This window comes from Uranotaenia lowii, chromosome 2 (assembly GCF_029784155.1).
Source record: "Uranotaenia lowii strain MFRU-FL chromosome 2, ASM2978415v1, whole genome shotgun sequence".
Classification (NCBI taxonomy): Eukaryota; Metazoa; Arthropoda; class Insecta; order Diptera; family Culicidae; genus Uranotaenia; species Uranotaenia lowii.
Genome location: NC_073692.1, coordinates 208,006,221 through 208,013,270, shown reverse-complemented (window position 1 = coordinate 208,013,270; position 7,050 = coordinate 208,006,221). Strand labels below are relative to the sequence as shown.

At 38.9% G+C, this 7,050-nt stretch overlaps 1 long non-coding RNA gene across 2 annotated transcripts; it reads left to right on the top strand.

Annotated features, from left to right (window-relative positions):
- The first annotated feature begins 3,464 nt into the window (after positions 1-3,464).
- LOC129748671 (uncharacterized) lies at positions 3,465-4,706 on the top strand. Of its 2 annotated transcripts, none has more exons than XR_008737786.1 (4): positions 3,465-3,720; positions 3,790-4,064; positions 4,128-4,315; positions 4,434-4,706. It is a non-coding gene; the product is annotated as an uncharacterized LOC129748671 (long non-coding RNA). The 2 variants fall into 2 exon arrangements; XR_008737785.1 differs by having other exon boundaries at positions 3,790-4,069.
- The last annotated feature ends 2,344 nt before the right edge of the window (positions 4,707-7,050 follow it).

Below are 7,050 nucleotides of genomic sequence, written 5' to 3'. Positions count from 1 at the left end.
GACCATTTTGAATCAATTTTATGTTTTTTGGTTGAGTCACTAGATGTCCCCAAAAACACCGGGGAGAACTGTCAAGAAGAGAGTGCAAGCAGTCAAGCATGGTAAAAAAAACAAAATAACAATCAGTCAGTTATTAAGGGGACGTATACTTGATAAGTTTTTAGGTTTTTTTTAGCTTAAAGCTATTTTTCTTAGTGCATCAACTAGCATGAAGCACTGAATAGAAACAGTTATGATACGTAAAAATTCCCGCTTCGAGAAACTTAGAATCGATATTGCTGTATAACTGGGTTCTTAACTTGTTGTTAGTTTGGTTCTTTAGTAAAAAAAAATGAAGGTAAAAATAACCAGATAAATTTACTTACACAACCAAATCTATTCTACGATTTTTTTTCCGAGAATAAGGTTCTTCAAAAGTTAATTCGGCTTGTTTAAATGATGTTTAAACAAAGCATTTGAATATTTAAACAGGTTTCAGGAATTTGATTATTCAAGCTTGTACATCTGTTTGTTATTTGACAGCCTCTGTAAAATTATTATGATACTATTTTTAACAGCTTAAAGTTATTCAAATTATATAGAACTATTCATCTAATTGCCGCATTTAAATTATTTATTCATGAGTTCACTACCATTGCGTCCTTTCGAAAATTCTTTACTTTGAAAAGAGCTATCTAGATACAGTGTCATCTATTGCGCCGTTGAAAAGTTACAAATCGAGCAATGGATGGAACTGTTTTTCGCCAATTAACGGCTTGTTTAAAAGAGAGCATATGAAATTTTACACAAGTTTCTGAAGATTTTTAGTTCGAGCTTGTGCCTCTGTTAAACTGTGCTTTGTATTTTTTAAATTTTAGTTTTTGTTGTTGTATTTTATCATCATTTAAGAACGTAAAAACGTATTTTTGGTGTATGTTAAACTACATTGCTCCTGTTATAGCGACAACTATGAGTAAGGGTCGTTCTGAAAAACCGTTCGATTTTGGCACATGTGCCAAAACCGGATGTTGCCGAAATCGAACGTAGTCTGTACTGCTTTATTATGTAGAAAAAAAAGAATTTGTTTATGTCTAATGGAGTGGTTTTAAAAACTATCAAAACAGTCGCAAAAGAATGAAAGGGAAACTTTTTAATTTTAATTTAATAATTAAAGTTAGATATTTTCTAATAAAAAGTGTAGAGATCTTCTTTGAAAATGGCGGGACGACTCTGGAACACTAAATTTGATAAAATAAATAAAAAAAACTAATAAATAATTTTTTTTCTTCTATTTTGTGAAAAAAAAAGAATAATCGTAGCCAGATTTAGAACACGGGTTAGAAACCTTACAATGGTCCAGTGTTATGCGCCAACTGACGTTGCCGACTTGCAGGAGAAAGGGCAGTTTTACAGTCAACTGAACAGCGTGGTAGAGAAAATTCCGAAGGGTGACATTCAAATCCATTTGGGCGACTTCAACGCAAAGATTGGCTCCGACAATCTAGACCTTGAGCGCATCATGGGGCGCCATGGCCTAGGACAGATGAGCGAAAACGGAGGGCTGTTTGTAGAATTTTGTGGCAACAACAACATGGTGATCGGTGGATCGCTCTTCCCCCATCGACCAGCACATAAGGTCACTTGGGTATCCCGAGATGGCCGAACAGAAAATCAAATTGACCACATCTGCATCAGCCGAAAATGGAGAAGGGGCCTTCTTGATGTCCGCAACAAACGAAGCGCAGACATTGCATCTGACCATCACCTCGTCCTTGGCGAGATACGACTGAGAGTTGCGCGTGTCCAACGGCGCTAGGAGAAAGTCTGGTGTCGATACGACGTCCGCCGGTTGGAGAATCCAGAGGTGAGAAGGGCATACGTTGAACAGCTAGAATCCCGAGCCTTGGAGCTGCCGACAGACGGAACAGTCGAAGAACAGTGGTGTGGAATCAAGAATGCCTTTATCACGACGAGTCATGGTACTCTCGGTAAAGTTTGTGGAAGAAGAAGTGAATGGATGTCGGATGAAACTTGGAGGATGGTCGATGATCGGAGAAAGGCGAAAGTCGGAATTGAGCAGGCATGTACCGGGTCAGTCAAAGCAGCCGCCCGCCTACGATATGCGGAGCTGGAAAAGGCAGTTAAACGAGCTTGTAGACGAGACAAGAGAGCCTGGACAAACTCCCTAGCCGAAGAGGGGGAAAGGGGGATACTGCAACATTCCCGGCCGACTGGGTGCAGGGTATCCTCGTAAAGGTCCCGAAGAAAGGAGACCTGACAGAGTGCGGTAACTGGCGAGGCATAACGTTGATCTGTACAACCCTCAAAGTACTCTGCAAAGTGATCCTGAACAGGATCCAGGAGAAAATCGACGCTACACTCCGACGGCAACAAGCTGGATTCCGATCCGGACGATCATGTGTGGACCACATCACAACGCTACGAATCATACTGGAACAAATCAACGAATTCCAGGACTCTCTTCTGCTGGTGTTCGTTGATTTCGAAAAAGCATTCGACTGACTTAACCATGAAAACATCTGGGCGGCTCTAAGGCGACGAGGGGTCCCAGAGAAACTAGTCCATCTCATCGAAGCACAATACGAAGCATTTTCGTGCAAGGTCTTGCACGACGGTATCTTGTCCGAACCAATCTCGGTAACTGCTGGAGTGAGACAAGGATGTATTCTATCACCGCTACTTTTTCTAATCGTAATGGATGAGATTCTGACTGGATCGATCGACTGTGCACCGAACCGAGGATTGCCGTGGAATCCTTCAACAATGGAGCAACTGAACGACCTTGACCTGGCTGACGATATTGTTTTGCTCGCCCAAACACAACCAGATATGCAGAGCAAACTCAATGACCTCACCGAAAGTTCCAAGGCAGCAGGTCTCAAAGTCAATGTCGGAAAGACCAAGTCGATGGAGATTAACACAGGAAATCCCTCCAGTTTCATGGTAGCTGGGCAACAAGTTGAGAAAGCGGAGTGCTTCCAGTATCTTGGTAGCCAGATAACGCCTGATGGTGGTACCAGAAAAGACATCGAAACCCGGATCAGAAAGGCCCGATTTGCGTTTGCGAGTCTCCGAAACATCTGGCGGTCACGCCATATCTCTCTACGAATGAAAATCCGAATCTTCATCTCAAACGTCAAATCCGTATTGCTGTACGGGTGCGAAACTTGGTGCACATATGCGGTAACGACGCGAAAACTGCAAGTATTTGTAAACCGCTGCCTGCGGAATATCATCCGCGCTTCACAGAAAAAAATTTTGACTATTACGTGTCATGGAAAATAGTTGCCTGTAAAATAAAACTACCTGTAACTAAAAAAACATGTAATTTTAAATTGATTCATCCGAAAGCTAATCAAAATTCATTTAATTTTACAGCAAATATCCTATAATAAAAAGGAGCAGGATATTTATCGTAATTTTCCGAGTCGAAAAAAATTACGTGTCGTTGAGTTACGGGTCGTCCATGAATTTCCAAATTGTACATTAGAAGATTTAAAGATGTTTGGCATCTCTGGAAAAGCAACGTCAAAAAGAGCGCGCGCACGTTTGTTTGTTTTGTTTCTGTTCTGTGTTTTGCCGGAATTGCTACGCTAGAAAAGATACGGTACGAGTGTGAACGACTTCCTGGCGGCCAGAGTGAATTACCATTCTCGATCGAATCTTGCCGTTGTAATGTGTAATAAAATCAACGTTTTGGAGATGGTTAGGTGTTTATCGGTAAGATTTTTTTTTGCAGTTATCAATTCGGTACTGTTATATTTTAAACAACATTAGTTTTTTTTTCAGAATACCTGCAATATGCTACAAACGTTGCATGTTCCGAATTGTCAGCATGGAAGAATCGGAAAACCAAATCGGAAGAATGACTTTAATAAGGAGCAAGGCAATCTGTTTCAAAATGCATCCGTCTTTACCCGGAAACCCACCTTTTTTGTTCTTTTGGGCGATTTTTGGCTACGACAATCTAGCTCCTCTAACCACAACCCCCAGGATGAGAACTTACCACCAATCAGAGAGCAGTCCACCAAGGCCTGTTGCATCGCAAAGGGAAGAAATACCATGTAATGTATGAACGTAGATTCCTCTATGATAGATTCTATATTTAATTTCGATAATTTTTGCAGAGACTTTGACGTTCCTGACACCAGATCCAGCAGCCTGACAGTGAAAACTTTCGGTTACAGAAAATGGAGTTCTAGAATCTAGAGCTAGAAAGAAAGGTGCTGCTAATATTGCACCTAGGGCAGTCACAGCACCAGGAGGACACAGTGTCAAAAAAATCGGGATACAAATTCGAAAGTTTCGTTTTTAGGTGAGTGAAATTTTGTCTTTTTTATGTTTTGCCAACTGCTTATTTGAAGATAGGGGCAGCATTTTCCGTTATGTAAAAATAGGTAAAGAGAAAATCTATTTTTTTTATTTGCTTCTAGAATGCCACGGCCATGTATCCCACACGAACATCTTCCCAAATCATTTTGGTGCTGGAGGCCTGATTTTGGTACGACTCTCGGGACAAATTGAGATCGTGCTAAAGGAAGATAAAATCGAGCAGCAATTGAAGCTTATCGGAATAATTGAAGGACATTAACCGAACAAAAAAAAAGGTGGATGTTATCATTATGAAACGGTTAATTGAGGTTATGCTTTTAAATTATTTACATTAATAAATCAATTCCGTATCAATTATGTGACTTTCATTTTTACCGAAATAAATATTACGAATCTCCACGGTATCATTCATAGATATGAATTCAGTCAAATACATGACGAAAAATTTTACAGTCCTGTGATTTTAATCCAGCCTGTAAAATATTTCCTCACTTGAAAAATCAAGGTCAAGTAATTATTTTTCGACCTGTAAAATTATGGTAAATGTCCTGCTCCTTTTTGTTACAGGATATTTGCCGTAATTTTACAGCAAAAAATTTTTGCTGTGTTGGTGGCCTGGCAACTGGATCTCGAATGAGGAACTGCATCGCCGGTGTCATCAAAGGGCGCTAGAAATCGAGATTCGGGAACGTAAGTGGAGATGGATTGGGCACACGCTGCGAAGAGATGAAAACGAGATTTGCAGAGAGGCGCTAGATTGGAATCCAGAAGGTCATCGAAGAAGAGGCAGACCCAGAAACTCGTGGCGGCGAAGCCTAGCCGCTGAAATCCGAACTGTCGACGAGAATCTTGACTGGGACCAAGTGAAGACGCTGGCTCCGGTTCGTCAACAGTGGAGGTCTTTTACCACGGCCCTATGCACTGCAGGATCGGCGCGGAATCATTCAGTAAGTTGTGAAAAAATTTACCATATTTTGCTCTTTGAAAAACAATTCAAAAGCATTCTGTAATGTACCAGAAATTTAGCATTGTCCAAAAAAAAGTCAGGTGGCGGCGTTCTTGTAGCTTTGGATTCTATTTTTCCCTCAGAAGAAATTACAACGCAAACATATACTGAATTTGATTCTATCTTTGTAAAAACATTATTGGCAAAAGAAATGCACATTTTTGCTCCCGTGTACTTTCCACCTGAATATGCCACTTCACATTATTTTGAATTATTCTTCCAAATTCTTGAAAATACATTAGCTGAACAACCGGAAGCAAAATTACATATTTATGGCGATTTCAATCAACGCAACGCTGACTTTATTTTGGATGATGACAATGAAGCAATTCTACTTCCAGTCGTAGGCGAAAACGAAACGTTACAATTAATCTTCGGCAAAGCTTCTATTTTAGGCTTAAACCAAGTAAATCATGTTAAAAATAGTAACAATAATTATCTTGATCTACTTTTTACTAACTGTACAGAAGACTTTTGCGTAAACGAATCGGCTGATCCACTATGGAAAAACGAAGCATTTCACAAAGCGATAGAATACTCGCTCTTTATCCATAACTGTGCCAAACCTCGCGACTGGGAATACGAGGAAATGCCAGACTATCAGAATTCAAACTTCGAACTATTGAAACTAGAACTAATTAATATAGAGTGGTCAAGTGTATTGAAGAATGAAGGAAATGTTGATACAACAGTAGAAACCTTTTATAACATAATGATTAATCTAATAAACAGTTATGTTCCTTCAAAATTTAAAAGAAGGTCCTACAGCTCTAAACACCCTGTCTGGTATAACAAGGATTTGAAAAACTTACAAAATAGGAAGCAAAAAGCTCATAAAGTCTACAGAAGTGATAGAAGTGTTACAAATCATCAAAATTATATAAATTTATGCAACCAGCTTAATTCATGTATAAAAAGTTCTTTTGAAAAATACAATCAGAAAATTGAAAAAGAAATTAAACAAAACCCAAAAGCGTTCTTTGGCTATACTAAAAAGCAGATGAAGAATTCAAACTTCCCTACTCAATTGACACTTGACGGAAGCATTGGAAATAATCCACTGGAAATTTCTAACTTATTTGCAACATTTTTTCAAGAAGTGTACACTTCTTTCACTGAGGCTGACCGAGATAGGGAATACTTTTCAATCATTCCAGATTTAGCGTGTGACATTCAGGTCAATGAAATTGATTACAATAATGTTTCCGAAGGACTTAGAAAACTTGATGCTTCCAAAGGAGCAGGGCCTGATGGACTTCCCCCATGTTTTCTTAAAAACTTGGCGGCCGAATTGACAGAGCCTCTTCTGATTCTTTTTAATATGTCATTAAATTATAGAAAAGTACCCAAATTTTGGAAAAAATCTTTTTTAATTCCGATTTTCAAGTCCGGAAAAAAATCAGATGTACGAAATTATAGAGGAATAGCTATTTTGTCTTGCATCCCAAAACTTTTTGAATCAATAATAAATGAAAAAATTTATCAACAAGTAAAAAATATTATAACGAGTAAACAACATGGTTTCTTCAAAGGGCGCTCTACAGCATCAAATCTTCTCGAATTCGTTACATACGTTATCGATTCTATGAGCAAAGGCTTTCATGTTGAGGCTATTTATAACGACTTTAGCAAAGCCTTTGATCGCATTGACATACCCCTTTTAATCTTCAAATTAAAAAAAATTGGCTTTCATCCAAATCTTCTCTCCTGGT